Here is a 25677-nt window from a genome sequence, read left to right on the forward strand (position 1 = left end):
CAGTATTTCTGCCTACCCTCTGTGATACTGTAGTCTCTACACCTCGATGATGTTCATTCCACAGACTAGGAAAGGGGCCAAGGCCTACATGAAGGCCTTAAATATAGCACTGTTGTGCCATGCCAGCTGGTGTGTATGCACTTAGCAAGTCTGAGCCACAGATTGGTGCACAGGCAATCACCTATTCATGAGCATTACAACAAAAGGCGAGCAGCCTGCCTGTGGTAAACAGGTCTGTGACTTTCTGTACAAAGATAGACTGCAATATCACAAGCATTATTCTTCAGGATTTCTGCACAAAAACGAGTCCAGCACTCTACCAGGTATGTAATAGAATTCCCCATGTAATGGGATGCAGGTTGGAGGATGCAGTTATAGGGATTACATCAGGAGGCCTGTGGTACATATACTGGAATGACATATTGCTGATAGTGAGCTATCCAGCACTTACAGTCTTCCCTGTCAACTCTGCCTGCTTTGATGTACATCGCAGCTCTGGCCCCCTAAGTACCTCCTACAATGGTAAGCTCCTGTATGAATGCTACTGAATTGTGTATTAGACAATAGTGACAGAAAGTAATGGTGGACACAGCTGGCATATCACATGATGTACTGTCATTCAGCTCCTCTCAGACTGTAAATGTCACACAGGAATGGTTCAAACATTGTATAGGTGTCCCTGACTGTCCCTGATGTACTCTGGCTAGGTCACTGTGTACTCGACATCCATAGCTCATTGCTTGAGAGTTAAGGCTAGCATTCCTGGTGACCCCCTACAACAGGACTTCAGGTCATAGCCAGTAGTAGTGGGGGAACACAGGCCCAAGCTGAGTGACAGAGTGCACATATTGAGCTTACAAAGTAAGGGAATGAATACAGTAATTGATACTATTGTACCATAACTGTTTTCTGAAGGTTCTGGCATGTGACAGCCAGATTCCCCACAGTCTGAGAACAACTATTACGTATTGTCCAACTGTTTGCCAGACATCCACATTTTTCTGGCAGAGGGTCCACATATATCAGGCACATGTACAAATTCCGCAAACATCTGTGTACTGCAGAAGTTGGACACCTACAGGGAAGATACCCTACAGCACTTTTGCAGTGCTGACATTGTGTCACATGGATGACTAGCCCCATATGATTGTATTAACAGTCACCTCTTTGTCGGAAGGTGACTGTATGACATGGTACTGGGACATCACCCATAGGGGGTACACCACTGTAGACGGCATAGATGGGAATGGAGACATAACAACACACTACTGCAAAGCACACAGGGCTATAACCAATATTTATAGGCTCATAGGATCATAGGATCATAGGAAGTTACTAGCCTATTGATCCTGAGGCCATTATAAACCTAGCCAAGAGTTTAGCCCATGTTTATACTAGTCAGCACCCGATGTCCCAGTCCAACAGGGACACGGGTGGAATTCCAAGGGTGTATTTCCTGTTTCCCATCCAGTTGTCCAGGGTGCCCTTGGAAAGGGGTAAAGAGGTACTCTGCTTGATGTGGAGATGGAGTCTTTTCCACAGATGGAGTCTTTGGGACACAAATCTGCCCTGCTAACAAGTCCTGTTGATGTCACAGACCAGGTTGAGGATGCATATGTGGGTTACTCAAATGGAGCTTGACTTGCGGATATGCAGCAGTCCCATCAGTGATCATCTTGTATGCCAGACAGAGGTCACCTCTGAGGAGTATGTATGAAACTGAGTAGAGCGTAGGGCTTTTAGCCCATCTGTGTATGGTAGATGTTTGAGGCCGTGGATTCTCCTGGTGAGGACCCTCTGTGGTCTGTCCAGCTGCTGCATGTGCTTTGCAAGGTACATGCTGAAAGGGGCATTGTACTCAATAATGGGCCTTATAATGGAAGAATACAGGTATGTTATGACCTCCTTGCCCCTGGATGAGATACTCTTACTGATGAGGTGGGCCATGTAGAAGGCTTTCCATACAATGGAAGCAACATGGTGGTCAAAAGTCAGGTTGCTATCAGCCTGTGTGCACAAATCCCTCACTACTGATTGCACGCTTAGGAAATTGTTATTAATATGATAATTTGTGGGGACGTCTCTCTACCCAAAGGGAAAGATAATGCATTTTGTGGTATTCAGCTTGAGGCCATGTTTCTGGCACCATTCATTTGTCTGAGTGTGACCCTCTTGGAGGATGTCCACATCACTAGGGGATTTGGTGACAGCACCCATCATGCAGTCATCTGCAAACATGGTCAGCCTTAGCCCACTGGTTTTGCCCTGCACCTCAGAAAAGTATATCCCAAACAACAGAGGCCCCAAGATAGAAGCCTGGGATGCATCGCTTGTTAAGGGTCTACTTCATGAAGTGGCTTCCCCTATTTTGATTACATGGGTTCTATCAGTACACCAGTTTGCTACCTATCTGGCAACATATGGATTGCTGCCAAGGTTGAGAGAGTTTATCTATTATGACCAAGTGGGGAATAGTGTCGAAGGCTTTGGCCAGGTCAAAGTAGGTGGTGCGCACTGTCCTTGGCTTTGGTGATTATCTCAAAGATGTCAACCAAATTTAACAGACATAATCTCCCCTTGACAAAGCTAAACTGTGTGAGATTGAGTGTTTGGAGGTTGCCAATGTCCTTGTTAATGAAGTCCATGATAATCCATTCCATGGCCTTGCAGATCATGCTAGTTAGGCTGATGGATCTATAATTTCCCGGATCGGTGGATGCTCCACCTTTGTTCAAAGTGATGACAATGGCTATCCTCCACTCAGTTGGGACAAAGCAAGTACTAAGCCTTTGGTTGAATAGGGTGCCTAATGGTGCTGCAAGTTCTTGCCTGAGTTCATGTAAGATGCAGCCTGGGATGTTATTGGGTCCCATGGAGGTTGTATTTTTTTGTCTTTGAGAGAGCAGTGATGACCTGTTCCCTACATATAAGGGGAAGAGGGCAGGTACTGGTGATGTCCTGATCTACTGATGGGGGACAGAGTGTGAAGTTCTCACTGAATCTGTCAGCCAGCAAGTTTGCTATATCTATGGTATTTGTATATGTGGTGTCCTTGACTACCACTTCTGAACAGATCTGAGTGCTTCCTTTGAGGTTGCGGGCATATATGAAGAAGGAATTATGATTGTCTGTAGTAGGCATTTTTGACTCAGAGTTTGCTTTGGAGGATTTCAGTAGTGCTCTTATTAGCTTGTTCAGGCTAAGGGGACATTGCTTCCAATTAGGCACTTGCTCCTTCTTGGTCTTGGACAGTAATTTTTTTCCTCTTGTTATAGAGTTTATTTATTGCAGCTATCCACCAGACAGGTTTACTTATCCTTGCAGAGGATGATGTAGTCCTGTCGGGTATTCCTGATTTCATGCATCTCTATACATTCTTGTATAGTGCTTTTGTGTAGTTTTGGATATTGGTACCAGTTCCTACAGAAGGGGAGGGCACTGTGAAGCTGTATATACCATCCCTCAGGAGGCTGTAATCAACTTTGGAGACATATTTATGTCAGACCCTAGCTAGATGGGTATTGTGGGATATGCTGACTTCTAAAGTGACTGCTTTATGGCTGGATCTTACCAGGGAGGATGATACTGTAGGGATGCTGCAGTGGTTACTCATGTTGTTTAATACCGTGTCAAAGATATTTTCACCTCTTGTGCGGGTTTCATCTAGTTATTTAAAGGTGTTTGCATTGACAACATTGATGAATCTCTGGCAATTTGTGTTCTGGCATGAGTAGTTTTTCCAGTCTATGTTTGGGTAGTTAAAGTCACCCAGGATCAGGGTAAATGGTTAAATTCTGATAGAGTCGAACAGGTCCATATAGGTAGAATGGGCATCTTGAGTCAGATTTGGGGGCCAGTAGCTAGCTGTGATTTGAATAGGGGTCTTGTCAATGATTAACTGCACCTTGAGTGTCTCCTGTGCATCATACAGTTTGACCAGCCTGTAGGTGTGCATGTCTTTGATATATATTGAAACTCCACCTCCTTTGGCTTTACTGACCACATTTTGGGGTTTGAATGTATGATATGATGGGTAACCAGGTAAGGCTGGGGTGCTCTCCATAGCTGCAAAACAGGTTTCTGTGACTGCACAGATGTTAGCATTTTTCAGGTTTAAGAATGCTTGCAATGAGTGCAGTTTCATGGTTAGACTCCTAGCATTTAGCAGCACGACCTTTAAGTTTTGTTTTATTGACATTTTTATGTTGGTAGTTTTAACCTCATCAGTTTTCCTAAAAAAGCCACTATGGGGGAGGCATGAACCTTTGCCAGAAGCCTGAAGACCAGTTGAGACAGATGCAGGCCATCTCTGGCAAAGCATCCTGGTTTATAAATCAGATCTTCCCAGGCTGTCAGGTACTGGAGCCCTCTGGAATGGCACCAGAAACTAAGCCAATAGTTAAAGTCAATCATTTCCTGTTTGTATTTAGGCATCATACTGGGTGACGGCAGAATGCTGCTTAAGGCTAGGGACATACCTGCCTGTGACACATAATCATCAAGCTCAATCATGTCTGTCTTCATATAGTCCAGGGAGATATGTCTCAAGTCACTCACGCCAACATGGACTATGACAGAGTCATAACAGTACCTGTTGTTGAGAGATGTCAGTGCATATGTGATATGGTAGATGCTGGCACCTGCCAGACAACTAACCGTGATTTGCTCCTTATCCAGCCTGGTGAGAGGCACATCTGTGTGTCTCACAGTGGAGTCTTCTATGACTAATATGTTGGGATTATGGTGAAGCCTTAGTGGCTGTGAGACACAAGTGTGTGGACTATGTGTAGTATGTGATGTGGAGGTCTGTGGAGATCGCGTGTGTTTTTGCCTCGGAGGTCTCCTTTTTTAGGTATGTTTTTGCTGACCCCTGCATATGTGGGTGTGTGTTGTGTAGGTGTGGGTGGTGTTTGAGGTGCAGTGATTGTGTTGGCAGCCTTCTCAGTGCCAGATATACTGACTTGTGAGAGAGAGAGCATAGACTCTAGGTTCCTAATATAATTGCATCTCTCACAAATTGTATTCCTAGGTGGTGGTAGTAGATGATTATCTGTGTTCATGTGTTCACGAGGCAGTTGCTACACTGTGTCAGGATACCCATATAAGCCAGACTAGCAGGAGAAACTGTAGGACATAGTCCAACCATATTTGTCAGAATCTGAGGGAGAAAGGCCAGGGAGACCTAAGGGGTGGGCCTAAAGCCCAAGTGCTTTAACCAAAAGTAATAGGCTTGCAATAACACTTACAATTTAGACAGGCTATAAACAAGCAGTAATAACAGCAACAGAAAAGATGCAGTTAAACACTTTAAAGAACAAGCAGCAAGTAGCAGGAAAAAGCAAGATGAGCAGGTAAATGCAAGATGTATTGCCACTATGTTTTTGATAACCACATACATACTGTGTTGATAGATGGCAGGTTATCATGTGGTAGCTAGCAGAGGATAGTGCTGGCCAATTTGGATGTGCAGGGTGTGTACATAGTAGAGAGCAATTTATGTGGTCCTGTGACATGTTCCCCTCTTCTTGTCTTTCAGAAACCATGTACAGATGGAGGCACCCACCTTTTACTGCTGCCAAAAATGATGTGATCCTGGATGGTCTCAGACTGCATCACAACATCCTACTTTCCAAGAGTCGCCAGAATTGGGAGCAATGTGCTGCACTGTGGGCTGACCTTATTACAGCAGTAAACCAAGTAGGGCTACAGGAAAGAAACTATGAGCAGGTCTGACACCAGCTGACTGATATGATAAATGCTGCATGGCAAAGGGCTGCTCCTGTGGCCAGGGACCATGGCTGCCAATAGTGGAGGGCCTGCAGCAGAGCAACTACTCTCAGTCACAGAGGAGTTCCTAGCAAACCTGGGATCAACCACCAGCTCCCAAGCATCCATCACCCCATAAGTTGTGGTGGTGGGGGCACAGCTTCCACAGCAGAGGAGTATTCAGGTAAGCTTCCTGTGTTCATCTCTGTAATACTGTAGCAATCATTGTGGCAGCCTCTGCATACCAGTACAAGGACGTCAGGTCAATCTGCATGTGGGGGGGGGGTCTGCTTGTATCCCACACTTGTGCACACATACTCAGAATGTCAGCAATGTGGGCAGTATCAGAGTTCCTACTGTAAATGTTGATATATGCATATATTATCATGTAACATTACCACATTTGTGTTTGCTGACAATACCTCTCCCTCACATTTCCATAGGTACATCTGGTGTTGCCAGTGTCCAACATCCTGTAGCCAGTGAGTGTGAAACTGTTTAGGTATAGTTCACATATTCCCTAAGAATTTTAAGGGATGCCAGTTTGCCATAGACACAACTGTTATGTTTAGCCAGAGTACATACTTGTATGTTCAGTTTTGGAGAAGTTCACTGCTGTGCATTGAATCAGTAATCATAATAGTGTATTTGCAGGATCTGTAACATATTTGCACTTATTTTGTGCAGTTCTATGCAGTCTGCTATACAGGGGACAATAGTGTGGTGAAGACTGGTGCACTGTGGTTTAGGTGTAGGGCCATCAGATACACTGACATATTGCTGATCTTACAAGTGTATAGTACTGCCAACATTAACAGGACATAGCTGTAGTGCATGTTATTAAGGGCCCGTCTTATCTGTGCATGCCGTAGTCTGCTTGTTCATAGGTTCATAGGTTCATAGGTTCATACTAGGCTATCTGCCCAAGGGCATTTACAAGCCTAGCCCATAGTTTTGTGGCTTACGCCACCCCTTTAGTTTGGAGAAACTATGCCCATTATTTTGCTGTGCCTCTGTCGAGCAGTGACACTGAGGTAACCCCTGGGGTGTATCTGCGATCTGCCATCCATTGGTCAAGATTCCTCTTGAACAAGGCCAGCGAGGTGCTCTGCCTCACATAAACCGGGATTTTGTTCCACAGCATAGGGAGTCTTTGGGTGATGAATCTATCCCTCCAGCACGTCCTATTAATAACCGTGTTGAGGTTTAAGTCTCCTACCCTTGTGGCTCTGAGGGATCTAGATTTTTTGAGATGAAGCATGTACATCAAATCTGGGTTTGACATGGCCTTGTATGTCAGGCACAGGTCACCTCTGAGCAAGCGGTAAGCAACTGAATATAACTGGAGTTCTTTCAGTCGGGCAACATAAGACAGATTTTTGAGACCCTTTATCCTTTTGGTGAGGAACTTTTGTGGCCTCTCCAGCTGCTGCAAGTGTCGGGTCAGATACATTCCGAATGGGGCATTGTACTCAATCATTGGTCTGATGAGTGATGAGTATAGGGAGACTATGACCTCCCTTGATCTAGATGTGAATCCCTTCATGATAAGGTGGGGAATGTAGAAGGTCTTCCTAACTACTTTAGCAATATGAGTGTCGAATGAAAGGCTACTGTCAACCTGGGTCCCCAGGTCCCTGATAACTTCTTCTGTGATCAGGGGATTGCCACCTATATGGTAGCTAGGGGTAACCTTGTTTTTCCCGAAGGGTATGACTATGCATTTCTTGGCATTTAACTTTAGGCCATGGCTCTGGCAACAGTTATCCGTTTCTGTGAGACCCTTCTGAAGGGTATCTGTGTCAGATGTGTTTTCGACTACGGCGCCCAGTTTGCAGTCATCTGCAAACTTTGTCAGCCATAACCCTTCTGTGTTTGCTTGTACTTCAGAAAAGTAGATGCCAAACAAGAGTGGGTCCAGGACTGAGCCCTGTGGGACACCACTTGTGACAGGTTTTGAGTCTGACATGGCACCAGCAATTCTGACCCTGTGGGTTCTGTCACTCAGCCAGTTTGCAACCCATCTTGTAATGTATGGGTTTACATTTAAGTTGATGAGTTTTTCAATGATACCCGAGTGGGGTATTGTATCGAAAGCCTTCGCCAGGTCTAGGTAGGCTGTATGGACTGCCTTTCCCTCGTCAATGGCCTTGGTGACTGTTTCGAAAAAGTCAACCAAGTTTAAAAGGCATGATCTGCCTTTTACAAAGTCAAACTGGGTTGGATCCAAAGTCTGCAAATTCCCTATGACTTTATTTATGAGATCCATTATGATCCTCTCCATGGCTTTGCAGATAAGGCTTGTCAAGCTAATGGGACAGTAATTTCCAGGGTCGGTGGAGGCACCGCCTTTGTGGAGTGGGACCACAGTCGCTGTGCGCCACTCCCTGGGTACGTATCCGGAGGTGAGACTAAGATTAAACAGCTGTCCTAACTGTGGGTTTAATTCCTCATTGAGTTCGTGGAGCACACAGCCGGGGACACCATCAGGTCCCATGGACGCTGTGTTCTTTGCCTTGGAGAGAGCAGTTCTCACCTGGGCGTTAGAGATGTTTGGGGGGCTACAATCATTTGGTATAGATATCTCTCCTTTAGGGGGGGGAGTTTGCACTGAACCTGTCAGCCAGTATGTTGGCAATGTCTGTAGGATCAGTAATCTTCACATCATTTTGAACTAATTCTGAGCATATCTGGGAGTTTCCTCCTAGGTTTCTGACATAGCTAAAGAATGCCTTATGGTTGTCTTTAGAGTCCTTGGCTATTTTTCTCTCAAAATTAGCTTTGGATGACTTTATGAGAGCTCTTAGCTTTTTACTTATAGTGATCAGCGGTGTCTTACCTTTTAAGGATTTTGCTCTATCTTGTAGTAGCTTTCTCCTTTTGTTGTAGAGTTTGTTTATGGCTGGGGTCCACCAGACTGGACGCTTGCCTTTGGTACAAAGAGTCTTTGTTTTGCTTGGGATTGCCTGATCCATGCAGCCCTGCAAGTGCTGGTAGAAGGCATTTGTAAGTGATTCAGCGGTTTGAGTAATGTTTACCGCCGGCTCAGGGGCCTTAAAGGAGACCACACTAGTCTTTAGAAGTGTGAAGTCAGCTTTCGAGAAGTTCTTTACTGTGGTCTTTTTTATTTCGGGTGGGGGCGGGATGAGGACCTCCAGCGAGATTAGTTTGTGATCTGATCTCACCAGTGAGGGGTATACTTCCGGTGTTGAACATTGTGCTCCCATGTTCGTGATGATGAGATCAAGTATGTTTTCTCCTCTTGTGGGGATGGTGACTAGTTGTTCCATGGCATTTGCATTTATGAATTCCAGGAACTTTTGGGCTAGAGTGTTTGGGCTTGAGTAGTGTTCCCAGTCTATATTAGGGTAGTTGAAGTCACCTAGTATGATGGTGTTCGGAGATACATTTATCCCCTCCAGTGTTTTCAGGAAGGCCATGTGAGGTTCCTGAGTTTGCGAGGGTGGCCTGTAACATGCTACAAATTGCAGAGCAGTCTTGCCTATGGTTAATTGCACCTGGATGGTTTCCGATGCATCGTGCGTTGCCACCAATCTTGAGGTGTGGGTGTCCTTGATGAATATGGATACCCCCCCTCCTTTCTTGGTATTGTTTGGATTTTGGGGCCGGAACGCATGATATGAGGTAAAACCTGATAGTGCTGGGGTGCTCTCAGGAACCTTGAACCAGGTTTCTGTCACAGCACAGACATCAATGTTCTCCATACTGAGAAGGGCCTTGAGTGCGTGCATCTTGAGGTTGAGACTTCTGGCATTGAGCAGCATTACCCTTAGTTTTTTTTCTTTGTTGTGTTCTAGGGTGGTAGGTTTAGTATTTGAGCCTTGCCTAAAAAAGGCACTATGGGGGTGGCAAGAGCCTTTGCCAAAATCCGGAATCCCAGGGGTGACAGGTGCAAGCCGTCCCTTGCGAAGCAGTGTGGCTTGTCCAGCATGTCATCCCAGGCAGACAGACATTGGATCCCCTTTGAATGACACCAGAGTTTAAGCAAATTGTTAAAGCTGATCATCTTATCTCTGTATTGTGGCATCATTCTTGTAGAAGGTAGGATACTGCTCAAGGTCAGGGTCATACCTGCTTGGGCTACATAATCAGAGAGCTCCTCTATGTCTCTTTTCATGTAGTCCAAGGAGGTACGTCTCAGGTCGTTTACACCAGCGTGGACAATGATTGAGTCGTACTTGTACCTGCTGTTGAGAGACCTGAGTGCATGCATTATGTGGCGGATTCTAGCGCCCGACAGGCAGCTTACTGTGACATTCTCCTTACTCAGTCTGGTGAGCGGGACGTCAGTGTGTCTGACTATGGAGTCACCAATGACTAGTGTGTCTGGCATTGTGTTTGGCCTTAAGGGCTGTGACTGCTTGGCACTCTGACTGTGTGGTCTATGTGTTGCAGGTGTTGTGTTCTGAGGTGGTAGTTGTTTGGGTGTCTGCTTTGGTGGCCTCTGCTGTTTTGGTAGATTTTTGATCAGAGCCTCCGAGTATGTCTTTGTGTGTTTATGTGTATGATTTGAGGTTGTGATGCTATTATGTGAGACTGGGTCTATAGTGTGTGTGGTTACCTTCTCCTCCTGTCTGGTCTTGCCAGTCCTATGTTGAGAGAGCTCAGCCTCCAGTTTGGCCGTATAGTTGCATCTCTCGCATGTATTTGTGTTTTGTGGGAGGAGGAGAGGGTTGTCTGTGTACATGAGGCAATTGTAACATTGCCTCAATATTCCCAGGTTCACCAGCTGAGCAGGAGAGGACATTAGCAACTGATCCCTCGACATGCTAGAAGGAATAGACAGAAAAACTTAAAAAAAGGTTCTGGGGGATGTGGGTGACTGAGAAATGGGGTTTGCTTTTTTGGGGTACTATCTATAACAAGAGTGCTGTATCAAGGTGATAAGTACTGTAGGAGCAAGTGCTGGGCTACACAGATAGAGAATAGTCTACTTGGGAGTCAAGTAGAGATAATTTATAGTTATAGGATACACTAAATAGAACAGTAGTATACTTTGAGGAAGGTAGTTTTAAGGGAAAATTTGAAGAGTGGACTTTAGGTAGCCCTAATAGTTTAAACCTGATTAACCGGCGCTGCCCTAGTGTGCAACGGTAGCAGCTCCGCGCTAAATCGCGCTAATGCGTGCTTTATAGCAGGGGGCTGTTTGCTGTCACTATCGGTGTATTTGAGACTGATATGTGGTGTGTGTGGTCACCCTCACCACCTGATAGACTATGCCAGTCATGGGTGGAGAGAGCTCAGCATCCTGTATGTCAATATTGTTACATCTCCCACATATACGTGAGTGTGATGTGAGGAGGAGAAGGTTGTCTGTGTACATGAGGCAGATGTGATATTGTGTCATAACCACAATATTCACTAGCTGGACTGGAGAGTACACATGAAACTGACCCTTGGACATGCCAGTGTATTATGATGACATACTCTGTAGCCTGATCACAAAGGATCAGTAGGGTGTTAAGTGTGTAAAAGAGTATAACCGGGATTAGTGCTCAGGTTTGTTGGTATTTTGTAAAGAGTAGCTGAGAAGGAGTCCAGACTGAGAATCATGACATGTCCTTCAGCTATGTAATAAATAGTAATGTACATGCATATATGTGCTGAGTCAGGGACAACTGTACCTTACTGACATTGCCGACATCCTGTCAGACAGGCCCATGTATACATACCCACCCCCCCACTGATGATAGTCCCTGACATCATACCAGGAGATATCACATGTAGAATGGCTGAAAATCTCCCCCAAAGCCAAAAGCATGACAGCAGTTGGATTACATTGTTTCCCAATATGTGTCATGCATGCACTACAGAACAAACAGACCCTGCACCTGAACAGTCGGTTGAGCCTCACCCAGTCCACAGGACCTGGAACCGTTGAATGTGTGACAGCAACATATGGCACTCCCCACATGTGTGGGTGCACAACACACCATGGTAAGTATAGTCCAGTAAGCCTATAAAGTCTGATCTGCAAGGCCATGGAGTGCATCACACAACAAACTCACAACCCTACCAACTGTGGTATGTTCATGTGCAGATCATGGTTCCCAAGCCTGCTACACTGTCTGCAAGGCAGCCACCCAGGACATACATCACGGAACAGAGCTACACATGTCCCACATAGACTTTGAACAGCTCTTCATCAACATCACAGACACATGTCGTATCCACAAAACCAACAATCTGTGCATAGATATGTGTTGACATATGAAGGGATGGCAATGTGTCCACAGATAGATCACACAAGGTGAGACTCACGGGGTCCTGTACAAGCTGTTGATACCTGCCGACCTACATGGATCATTCCTGGGATTGCATAAAAATGTGTACACACATTACCATGTCCAGTCTGATGATGTCATCATCCTACAAATATACCAGGAGAAAAGAAACCACCCAGTAAAGCATATAGTGTGCCATGTTAATGCGTATCTCTCTAGTATCATAACATAGTTAGGTAGGGATTTGAGTCCTGCAAATGCCAAGTGTGTGTGTGTCTGTGTGTGTGTGTGTGTCTGTGTGTGTGTGTGTCTGTGTGTGTGTGTGTGTGTGTGTGTGTGTGTGTGTGTGTGTGTGTGTGTGTGTGTGTGTGTGTGTGTGTGTGTGTGTGTGTGTGTGTAATTTCCTTTGAGAGGAGTAGCCTTTTTGGAGACTGGGAAAACACATTAAAAGAGGTACATCCCTCTTTGGAAAGTCTGATGATGTCAGCATCCTACAAATATTCAAGGAGGACAACAACCCCCCAGTAATGCATATAGCGTGCTGTGTTAAGGCGTACCTCTCTAACATCATAACATAGTTATTTAGGGGTTTGAGTCCTGCAAACGCCAAGTGTATGTGTGTGATTCCCTTTGAGAGGAGTAGCCTTTTTGGAGACTGGGAAAACACATTAAGAGAGGTACACCCTTCTTTGGAAAGTTCGATGATTTTGGCATTCTACAAATGTTCAAGGAGAACAGAAACCACCCAGTATTGCATATAGTGTGCCGTGTTAATGTGTATCTTTCTAGTTTCATAACATAGCTAGGTAGGGGTTTGAGTCCTGCAAATGCTGAGTGTGTGTGTGTGTGCCACAGGTGGTCAATGCAGTCTGGGTTTTACTTTTACTATGGTATGACATATGTTTCAAAGAGTATGTGCATTGCACACATCGGGTATATGCGTGTCAAATAAATTTGTGTACATGTGACCTCAATCAGTACAAAGGTGTGAAGCCTGCATACTACATGAATACATTTGTAACCTTCGGCAGATTGTGCCACTGCTTCTCAGATCATAGGTCACATATGTATGTATGTGTCAAGCCCGGCCAATGTGGTGATCCATGGCCAAGGACATCCCTGCCACACACACCCATGACACGTACTATAGAGTACTGTGAGTGAGGGTAATTGCCAGGGTATATGTCAGACATGTTCATACACAACAACGACTGGCAATAATGGACAGTCATTATAGGTGTGCACCAGCCCTGTGGATATGCATGCTGGCCCCTAATGTGTTATGTGAAACACCAAGGGACCCTACAATACCTATGGATATGTGGATACCAAGGGACAGATGACATAACACGTGTCTGCCTGTACACATTGGTACCCAACATACATGTTCAGGGCTACCACCTGGTACTGTTGGGATAGTAGGTATAGTAAATGTGGATGACTATGCCATAGACGGCGTACTGCTATACAGCATGTATTGGACAACAGGTATTGGTCTGTATGATACCCTTGTGTAGGATATGCGTCCCATCCGGGGAATGCAGTGTAGGCCAATGCATGCATTTCCAGATGTGGATGGACATATCCCTAGTATGTTTGCATGTACCTAAGAGGGCTATATGCCACACAGGTGTGGTCCCAGGAATGTGTGGCGGTCAATACCACTGGTTACTGTTATAGTATAGTACTGGAAGGATCCAACTGTTACTGAGTTCCCCACAACTGTGAGTCATTTGTCAGGACATCATCTAATGATTGGTTATAGTCATGCTGTTGAGGTGGTGTATACTACCAGACTGCAGATCATTGACAGATATCAACGGTATCACCCACATCATAGTGCCAACCCATGTCATACACACATGTGTACCCATGTTAGTACATATCTGTAGTAGAATGCATACTGGCCATCGAAAGATACCATGAGATGTTAACAATGTGTATAACAGGGTATGTCGCACATCCCACATGTCCACTATGCATGTACATGCAGACAGTGCGCACACATCATGTTCACAGATGTACACCCGCTAATTTGTAATGCAGACATCACACACGTACTGTCCACTCACTAACACATGCTGGCAACACTGTACACTTCAGCCAAGTGGCACATGGGTGGACAGTACATACTCAGACCTAACACTGGTGTAAACAATGCTACAATTACTATAAGAGCTGTGATGCATAATGCCTGCTCAGATATACCTACAAGGACATCAGTACACTTTCCTATTGGTAACTTGCTACTATTGCTACACTGCTATAATGTCAACCTGTGCATCAGAACCATGTTAGCCTATTCCTGCATCAATGTGACAGATGACAGGAGGTGGCACAGGTGTCATCATATGCACAGGGTGTGTTGTAGGTTTGTCAGAGCCCGACACTGACCTATCCAATCGGCATGTCTGTGTGTGTGTGTGTGTGTGTGTGTGTGTGTGTGTGTGTGTGTGTGTGTGTGTGTGTGTGTGTGTGTGTGTGAGGGACAACAGTACTGCATGGGCCAATGTTGATGTAATGTGTGTGTGTATGTGAGAGCCCTAGTTGTATGGTAAATGTGGTGTAGAAAGACAAGGATGGCGGCACCAGGAAGTGTGGTAGGGGGCGCCATGGAGCCCTTTTGCCTAGGGCACCAGTTGACCTAAGGCCACTCCTGTGCACTGCATGCTGTTATCTAGGCCACACACTATGACCTACATGGATATATGCACATATCAACCTTCACTGACAGATATCTATCCACCCTTCACTAACAGTTGCAGTATGTCCCTTGCCCTATGCAAATGCGCAGATACAGATAGATACATACTGCTGCCACACATGGATGATTTGCAGTGTGTAGAGTACTCTTCAGGAACATCTACAACATGCCAACACATACATGTGAGTTACATACCTTACCTTTGTATTTCCCTGTTCCGTGTGTTACGGTTTTGTAGTTTTTTTTTTTTATTGGTGGTTTGTTTTGGGTTTTCGCCCTCTATTTAACTTTCTGTCTCAGCTTCTCACTCTGTTCTGTCTCTGTCTCAGTCTCAGTCTGTGTCTGTCTCTCTCTCTCTCTCTCTCTCTCTCTCTCTCTTACTCTCTATCTCACAGCACCTGCAATGATATAATTGCATGTGTGGACTGCAGGTACAGCCTGCTTTTCTAGGTATCTGCACTTGTGCATGTGACAGCCTCTGCACCAATTGCTGCCCACCATTCAGTAATTGCATGCAGCCTGCTGTTTGGTGATTGCATTACTCACTGTGATTGCAGCCCACTGCTATAAAATGCTAGGTTAGGTAGGCGGAGCCCTTTCAGATTTCCATGGTGGGGCCCATGCTTGTTTGCTCTGGACACCGTTGTGTCAATCTGAAAGTTGGTATATGTCTCTTATCTGATGCTAGGGTTGTAGCCAGTTATATGCATGTTGTACTCAAACCTGAATGTTGCTGCTTCCAGTACACACATCTCAGTGTAGACATGTACGCACCCCTCCAAATTCTAATACAGGATACATGGGAGTATGTACTTTTTTCTCACTTACACAATTAACTGCCATACAAATGTGGTTATTGCACTGTATTCCTGTGGCCAGTATTTATCCTGGTCTGATACTGTGTGGTGTTTGTAAGGTGCTGCTGTAACATTATTCCCTGCTAGGATGGGTGGTTCTCCTTTCACAGTTATGTCATGCAATTCCACAACCACTGCTGGTAAAGACCCACAGAAAAGGATTTGTGTTATACCATTCCTAATTTCCATTTACATTCCCTCATTGCAATGCATGATATATTTATTTCAGAACCAAGTTATTTGTATATCTGCTGTGGCTTAGTGGTAATTCATGCAGTCTATTGTGTCAATGGTCTGGGATTCGAGACTGGCAAAGGTTTGTTCTTTTGCTGCTCAGCAGAACAAGGGCTCTGCCATAGAGTGACTAAGGCACTTTTAAGCAGTTGTAAGCGGGTTTGTGTGGGTTTGTGTGACACTTAGCAATGCTTAGCTAAGCGCACACATGTGCACACTTGCTTAAACCCACTTACTACTGCTTAAAAGTGCTTACTCACGCTAACCCCCACGCTAATTTCTTTTAAAGAAAAGAAAATGGGGAGATAGGAAAGTGGTGAAAAAGGGGGCAGAAAGAGGGACAGACAGTAGGTAAACAAGCTCGGGATGTGCAGGACGGGTGTAGGGAAGGTCCATAGCTGCCCATTTCTTTAACAGCAACAGCTGTGCATATGCAATGAATTTGCAGTGAAATTTGAAACCTTCCACCCCTGGGAGAGGGGTGAGGACAACAAAGTATGTTGTACTGCCAATTCTAATTATCAGCTTACATGTCCAATGGACATGTGTGCAAAATGGGCAGCTATGTATGGGGCATAATTTTTTGTGGGTACAGATTGCCTTTTTTTTTTTCAGGTGAGAGTGGGAAGTGAGGTAGAGGAAGTAGGTATGTCCAGGGAGGTAGGTTGGGAAGGTAAACAGACAAGACAGACAAGACGCATACAGGGGCGGTGTATGACACATGGGGTGGGTGAACACAATTGACGAGGTTGGATGTTTGGAAATCGCAAGCCCATGAGCCCACAGATGGTAACAGTGGAACTGAGATCCCCACCCATGGGCAGTCACCACTGAACCTTCGCAGTCCCGAGGGTGGCTGTGCTGGGGGCTGCGTAGAATGGGCAGGCTCATCTTTGAGATGCACCACTCTCGCCTCGAGCTGGCGTAGGGGATCAGTGACTGAATGCTGGATCTCCCTATGCACCACAACCCGGACCCTTCGAAGGGTGACAGGTGGCCCTTCTCCGCCCACGCTTGCACGGGGGGATGAGCCCCATCCCCTGCAGTGCTTCCACCCGAAGGTGGCACAGGACCAATGGAGGAGGGGAGCCCCAGCTGGGCACCAGATCTACTGGTGCCAGGTGCACTCGCCAGCTGAGGAGGGACAGGTGGGGCCGCTGGGACCGGCCTTCCCATACGTTCTGTGATTAGGTGGGTTTAATTACAACGTAAGCAAAACAGCATTCCAGATTAGTTGTAACAGCATGCAGTAATATTCCCATTAACCCAACACACCAAGGTTACAACAGTTGAACAGCAAGCATAACACATGCATATATTGAACCACAGTGGATATTTCAACAGTATGCAGGGATGTTTGGTAGCAACAGGCCACCATGATTGTGGTGTTTAAACAGGGCACATGCATCAATGTGAATGCAAATATTTATAGAATAATAGGACATATGTCCCAATAAATATTTAAGATTACACATACCCATTGAGGTGTGGAATTGCATGGTTTATGCACATACAGTAGGGTGTAGAAAAAACCTCGGTTAACATCTTATAATTACCTTTTCGTCTACACTACATTCCTAGTGACTGCAAGTGTATATCCCCTACATGTATTATTACACTTGCCACCATACATTAGGTTGTGTAATGGGTTTGGCTAGTTCAATATATGCCTGACCTATATCTGACATACTAACTGTCCAAGATGCAGATGTTACTGCTACATATTTCTTGATTGCATTTATATTTCTTTATCTTCATATCTGGGATGTTTTCACATGACATTTTCACTTTGATTTGTACAGAACCCTGCATTTCTTGACACACACTCACATTTCTGGGGAAAAATGACATGCTACACGTGTGCCAGATTTACTTATTCATGCCAGCCAGTAACTGACTGTTGTGGACTGTATATATGTTTCACAGCTACTAGCATTTCCATCACCCACTTTATATGGGACTGCACAACTCTGGGTTGCCAGCACCTTTTCAAACAGTACTGTTTGTATAATGCAAGGGTACAACAACATTTCAAACTCTGTGACACAGACACACTCCAGGTTTTAGACCTTTATTAATGACATTACACACTTTTCCACAGGCTCACTCCTTTATTTGTTTTAATGGTGCATGTGGCAGACATGTTCAAGACATATTATACCTTTATTAATGGGTTAGAACACTCTTTTTTCAGGCTCACTCACTTATTTTATATGACAGTGCCTGCAGAGATATTATTCCAGATATATGTTACCTTTCTTAATGGGTTACTACACTCATTTTCTGCCTGTCTGACATTTGTATCTGACAGTACATGTAGAGGACTTATTCAGGCAATTTTATGGCTGTATTCTTGGACTACAACACTTTCTTTCGTGCTCTCTCCCATATTTTATATAACAATACATGCAGAATAATTGCTAACCTGCCTGGTGGCACACCTTAGCAGCCTATCAGCATAGGCTTGCTGATTCGCAGCATGGTCACCTGCAGCTGTAAAGTAAATGAAGGGATATTGAGACATACCTATCCATTATACATACTCCATTATCAATTCTTACATACTGCATTCCATGGCTACATACTCAGTTGTGGGGCATCCCACATCCCACGGGCCTCTTGTATCCATTGGTTCAGGCGGTCTTGCTTTCATCTCTTCAGTTCTGCATGGTGGTGACGAACCCGCTCACCAGTCCGAGGAACACCTGTGGCACTGGTGAGGTCACGAGCTAACCAGTTCCAAACCTCTGCCTTGTACTCCATCCCTTGGAACTGGCCCTGCAGGAGTCTTGACTCATGACAGTGGACAAGGAGCCAAACCATGTATTTTGACTCCTCGATGCCCCAATGTTGCACTCAGAAGCATGTTCCCTCTCCAACACCAGACATTCTAACTGCAGATCTGAGCTACAATCAGTTATGGTGTGTATTCCCGCCTGTGGGGCTTAAATATGTCACATTTCCCGCACTTTTTTGTGATTGGCCATTTTGTAACATTCTCGGCTGACTGCAGACCTGCTTAGTAATGGTTAAACTACCATTGGTAAGTATATGAATGTTAACAGTGGCTGCTTCACCTATGTTGCCATGGCTTAGTGGTTCTGTACTTTGTTTCTGATGCACAGAATCCTGGGTTCAAACCTTATCATTCATTTTCTTTTCATACTGTCCAGACAGACTAGGGGGTGTGGCTGCATTTAAGCAACTTTGCTCTACATTGCTCTTCAGTGCCCTACGGTGCCCTGATTGGCACGGCATGCACGTCCACGCAAACACATTGCGTTGGGTAAAGCGCTGTTAAACTATGGGCAACTCTATTGCGCTGGGTAAAGTGCTATCGAGCTATGGGCAACTCTATTGCGCTGGGTGAAGTGCTGCTTAACTGCAGGCAATTTTATATTGGGATTCTTTAAAATATTTATTTTGTTCACTGATACATTGGCCATTTTCACTGCTTTTTAGTTATGTTTAAACAAATATGTTAGGTATTATTCCATATACTGATTTAAAAAATAAATACGAAAGGGAGTGGTGGGACTCGAACCGGGAATGCCTCTTCTTTGTGCGAATGCTCTACCATTACGCTATTGCTATTTGGTATGATTTACATAAACATTCTTTCTTATGCTCTTCCATGTCAGAATTGCTAACTGTAGCTAAGCAATGGGCACACCCGCACACACACGCGCAAATACGGGCAGCTATTTTGGGAATTTAAAAAAAGCAACTTTGCTCTACGTTGCTGCTCGGTGCCCTACAGTGCCCTGGTTGGCACGGCGTGCACGTCCATGCAAACACATTGCGCTGGATAAAGCGCTGTTAAACTATGGGCTATTTTGGGAATTTAAAAAAAAACTTAATGTTATGCGTTTTAGAACTGTGATGGAGGTTTACAATATCAGACAGTGAGGTGTTGGGTGCAGGGACATTTGAGCGGACTCGCTCTTGTTTATTTGCTTTTATTTTAAACACTTGCAGGGACGTGGATATTTAGACTGCTCGGCAGTTGGGCACACCCCCTGCTTTCTTACACGGTCTGTGTAAGTCTTACGGTTGAGTCAGTGTGCCCTCATGCATATTCATGGCACGCTGATGTCATACCGTTCAACTGCAGCCTCCGAGTAAGACTTATTAAGTCTTACACGGAGGATTTGTGAATCTGGGGGAATATGTATTATTTTCACTTGTAACATGGTGTGGCTAAAATGCCAAGCTTTGAAGTAGCTAATGCTGTGGAGTTCAGACGTATGCCACAGTGGAGGCTCTGAGGACAGAATTGCAGTCATAGGTTTGTCTTGTACCCAGCTTTCCTGTTCTGATGTTAAAATTTTGTAATGAAATTTTGAAGGATAAGAGATATAAACTTTCAATAACTGCCCCCAGTGACATTAGTTTGTACACCTTTAGTGTCACAGATTGATATTTTGTAACTGATCATTGGCACATGAGCAGAATTGCTATCTCACAGTGCATTGTCATGTGTGTTCTTACCTGTGGCTTCTTTGTAAAACCTGCATGTCCTCTCCGTCTCTGTTTTGGCTTATCATTTGCTCTGGTTTTCTCCAATACCCCAAAGATGTACTGTAATGAATCTCTGTTCCAATTTGCCTGTTAGGTAAATGTGTGTGTGTGTGTGTGTGTGTGTGTGGTGTGTGTGTGTGTGTGTGTGTGTGTGTGTGTGTGTGTGTGTGTGTGTGTGTGTGTGGGTGTGTGTATATATGTAGGTTTGTACATCCAGTAATAGATCTGGCTTGTCAGGGGTAGTGTCAGTAAGCGTGCATATGTAAAAAATGAATGCATCTTGTTACACATCTGGCTTGCCTGGGGTGGTGTGCACTTTGCTGTAGACCTGGCTTGTCAGTTGCAGTGTGTATGCGTATCAGAAAAAATATCTCTGTTTTTTCAGTGGATGCGCACAATATTGCTGGACACATATGTAACTCTTCTTGGTAGTAGTAACACACACACACACACACACACACACACACACACACACACACACACACACACACACACACACACACACACACACACACACACACGTTAACAACTAGCCTGTCTGAGCCTCTGGAGACCCCAGGCTGTATAACTGGATTTTGACACAAGCTTAGTACAGGCTTTTGCCATAGACCTACTAGTATAAAAATGGCCCCTCTCAGAGATGTGCAGAGGAAGTTGTTATACCATGGCTAGAGTGCTGGAAACAGTATGGTCATTATTTCTTTAACTTTGCTGACAATCAGACTTTTAGATGCATGCACAGTCAGTTGGTATAACTTCTGCTGAAGTCTGGGGATAGTGTGGTCACTATGTCTGTGTGGCCAGGATAACACGACAGGGGGTAAGGCAGCATGGACAATGGGTCAGGATAGCAGCACTAGACCTTAGAGTACAAACTAGGAAAAAACTGTCTACAGCTCTACCCTCTTATATTGATAAACTTTACCTGACTGACTAGGCTGGGCCAACAATTGCCTCCATTCTACTGTTACTCATCCCCCCTGTATGTTGCTCCTGTATTTGCCAACCTGTAAGCTGCCCAATTAGCCCTACCAGATAAATGCTTAAAAAAATAGCTACATTTGGTGATAATTAACCTTACAATCTAGGACTCTTTTTTTTCTACTGACAAGTTTCTGCATCTGATTAAATTAAACAATACTGCATGTGACTCACTGTATTTCTCTCACATTACTGAAGTTCAGAATTCAATTCCCCCTCATCAAGACTAACAACCTGAAATCCTTCAAGCTGCTGTTTGAAACAACACCTAAAGATCTCATGGCTTTGCTCATGTACCACACCTGACTAATCCCTAAAGTATCCTTAGCCACTCTATCCCATCCTGCTCTAAAGTGATCTGTCTTACTTTGTAATATTGCATCTAAGTCTTGAGATATTTACTGCACCGCACTCTCCTCAACTTTACATTGTTGCGAAAGATCATTTTATCACTGTTCTACTATTATAAAATACTATGGATCTAAACTTTATCTAAACACTCGTGATCCAGCTTTGAATGATTTTTCATATCATTGAATTGCCTGTATCATAATCATAATATGTTTGTATGCTGACTATTCATACGTTTTTTTTGTTTTTGATTTCTCATTATTGTAAGCTCAAACAATTTTTTTCTCATTACCGTATGCTCAAATGATTCATCACATATGTATGTTACTTTTTTTCTTTATCTGGTGGAGTTTTTCTCAAGTTGTCTCTACTGAAAAGGGTTTTCCAGCCAGTAATAATGTTTTGTTAAGCAATAAATAAATAAATAGCCAAATAAATAAATAAATACAATAAAATAAATACTTAAATGCATGCATGCATACAAATATACATACCCCCAGGCTAAACTTTCTCTCTAAATATGAACAGGTACCTATTCATATATTGCACCTCATTACTCCCCCTTCTTCATTCATTTCCTTAGTTTAATCAAATTCTCTTCCCTGACTCTCTATCTAAATATGCCATAACCCTATTTTTTTCTTCCACTTCATGTGTCAATTCCTGTTTGTATTGTACTAACTTACCTTTAATTTCTTTAAACTGGCTAAAATTTCTCAAAATATTAAACTAGTGTTATATACGTTGTATCTGTTCTTAACCAGTGTTTTCACATATATCTAATTTGGTATAATTCTTTAAATGGTAAATGTTTTTGTATTATTTTTGAAGATTGTACAATTATTGCTCTTAAAATGTTTTTGTAATACTTTGGAGCTTTTCTGCCTAGGCTTTTGCGGAAAACTGGCACCTAACTAGTTGGACTTTCCCAGGAATCAAGTGTCAATAATGAAAGAAAAAAAGAAATATGTGGCACTTTCCATTATATACTTATGAAATGGTTCCATTATTATAATATATAGTTTTGATATGTAAAGCTATTCTTGTGCCCCCTAGTGGGATCAAAGTACAGTTGGTAGGCACCCTGCATAAATGTTTGACGTAACTGCTATCTATCTCATAAGAACTAACTATATGCAAAACCCTATACAACTCCAAACTCCTTAGGATTGCTAATTGCATTAAATACTTGGTACGGCTGCACAATATTAATAATATAATCAAATCTGGCAAAGTAAAATGTACTACATATCTGACAAGACCATGGTGTATATTGTAAAAACTGCAACTTACCAGATTACTTTTGTCTGTAATTCTGGAAATAAGGTTATAATTTTGGGAGGGTTTAGGCAACAAAACCATGCATATGCATAGTGTGTGTGTGTGTGTGTGTGTGTGTGTGTGTGTGTGTGTGTGTATGTGTGTGTATGTGCGTGTGTGTGTGTGTGTGTGTGTGTGTGTGTGTGTGTGTGTGTGTGTGTGTGTGTGTGTGTGTATGTGTGTGTGTGTGTGTGTGTGTTCTGAGGGGGGTCATATCATCTTACCAAAAAGTGATATATATTTAAAGGAATAATACTGAATATGAAATGCTGAAATGGCAAAGGAGTGAATGTTGAAATCAAAATACGTACTCCCTTACATAAGTACAGAGCTGGACTTGCCCCATCTTGCAGGACCCATGTTAATGCTTGTTTCTGAGATTTATTATATTGTTTGTTGACTGGGCTTTGTACTGATTCAGTGCACATGTGTTGTACATGCATGCTATTGGTAGGTTATTTTGAGTTCAGCATTTAAAGTTTCAACCTTTCGACATTGCAGGATTTTGCATTCAGTATTTTGATTTCAGTATTCTATTATTCAGTAAATAATCACATACCCTTGTGTGTGTGTGTGTGTGTGTGTGTGTGTGTGTGTGTGTGTGTGTGTGTGTGTGTGTGTGTGTGTGTGTGTGTTTGTGTGTCTGTGTGCTTGCATCTGTGTGCTGTAATCAGTATTTTATGAATTTTTGATCTGAACCATCATTCGTAGTTTATTATCATTGCCACCCTTTTCTGCACTTGATGTTATTACTCTTAAACAGAGACAGAGAATGGGCAAATGGGACTCTAGACAAGGTAATGAACCAGGCCCCACCCCTGATGGCCCTGATGCATCCAAGTATGCCATTACTTAGTTGTCTCTCCCCAGTTACCATAAACACTGTTCAAATCCATCAGTATACAGTGGATATAAAAAGTTTACATACCTCTGTTAAAATGTCAAGTTTTTGTGATATAAAAAATGAGACCACAATAAATCATTCCAAAACTTTTCCCACCTTTAATGTAACCTATAACCTGTACAATTCAATTGAAAAACAAACAAATCTGTTAGGGGAAAAATATAAAAAAAAAAATGTACAATACGCTGGTTGCATACGTGTGCACACCCTTAAACTAATACTTTGTTTTGTGTGCACACCCTTAAACTGTTTGTTGAAGCACCTTTTGATTTAATTACAACATTCAGTCTTCTTGGGTATACATCTGCCATCAATTAAAGAGACTCTGATTAACCCCAAATGAAATTCAGCTGTCCTAGCAGGATTTTCCTGACATTTACTCAGTTTCCTGCTACAGCAAAAGCCATGGTTCACAGAGAGCCTACAAAGCATCAAAGGGATCTCATTGTTGAAATGCATCAGTCAGGAAAAAGGTACAAAACATTTTTCACAGCATTGGATATACCATGGAACACAGTGAAGACAGTCATCAAAAAATGGAGAAAATATGGGACAACAGTGACGTTGCAAAGAACTGGACGTCTCTCCAAAATTGTTGAAAAGACAAGATGAAAGCTGATTAGAGAGGCTGCCATGAGACCTACAGCAACACTGAAGGAGCTGCAGGAATTTCTGGCAAGTACTGGTTATGTACTACATGTGACAACAATCTCCCATATTCTCCATATGTCTGGCCTATGGGGTAGGGTTACAAGACGGAAGCCTTTTCTTACACAGAATAACATCCAGGCCTGACTAAAATTTGCAAAACAATACATCAAGTCTCCCAAAAGCATGTAGGAAAATGTGTTATGGTCTGATGAGACCAAGGTTGAATGTTCTGGTCACAATTCCAAAAGGCAAGTTTGGTGCAAAAACAACACATTGCATCACCAAAAGATCACTATCTCCACGGCGAAGCATGGTTGTGGCAGTATCATGCTTTGGGGTTGCTTTTCTTCAGCTAGAACTGCGGCTTTATACAAGGTGGAGGGAATTGTGAACAGTTGCAAATAACAGTCACTTTTGGCCCAAAACCTTCAGGTGTCTGCTAGAAAGCTGAAGATGAAGAAGAGTTTCACCTTTCAGCATGGCAATGACCCCAAGCATACTTTCAAATCAACAAAAGAATGTTTTCACCAGAAGAAAATTAAAGTTTTGGAATGGCCCAGCCAGAGCTCAGACCTAAATTCAATAGAAAATATGTGGGGTGACCTGAAGAGGGCTGTGCACAAGGGATGCATTTGCAATCTGACAGATTTGGAGTGCTTTTGGAAGGAAAAGTGAGCAAATATTGCCAAGTCATGATGTGCCATGGTGATAGACTCCTACCCAAGAAGACTGAAGGCTGTAATTAAATCAAAAGGTGCTTCAACAAAGCATTAGTTTAAGGGTGTGCACACGTATGCAACCAGCATATTGTACATTTTTTATTTATTTATTTTTATTTTTTTCCCCTAACAGATTTGTTTGTTTTTCAATTGAATTGTATAGGTTATAGGTCACATTAAAGGTGGGAAAAGTTTTTAAATTATTTATTATGGTCTCATTTTTTATATCACAAAAAACTGGCATTTTAACAGGGGTGTATAAACTTTTTATATCCACTGTACATACTATTTTCTGTTTTACTTTTAAAAATATCACAAACATTTGGATCACATTAAAACTTTTACTTAAAATTTTATAGAAAAAAAACACTAACAGACATTTTCTAAACAAATCACTGTCACAGTGAAAATAAACAGCATGGAA

Source organism: Protopterus annectens, chromosome 7.part0 (genome assembly GCF_019279795.1).
Source record: "Protopterus annectens isolate FY-2018-M chromosome 7.part0, PAN1.0, whole genome shotgun sequence".
NCBI classification, from domain to species: Eukaryota; Metazoa; Chordata; order Ceratodontiformes; family Protopteridae; genus Protopterus; species Protopterus annectens.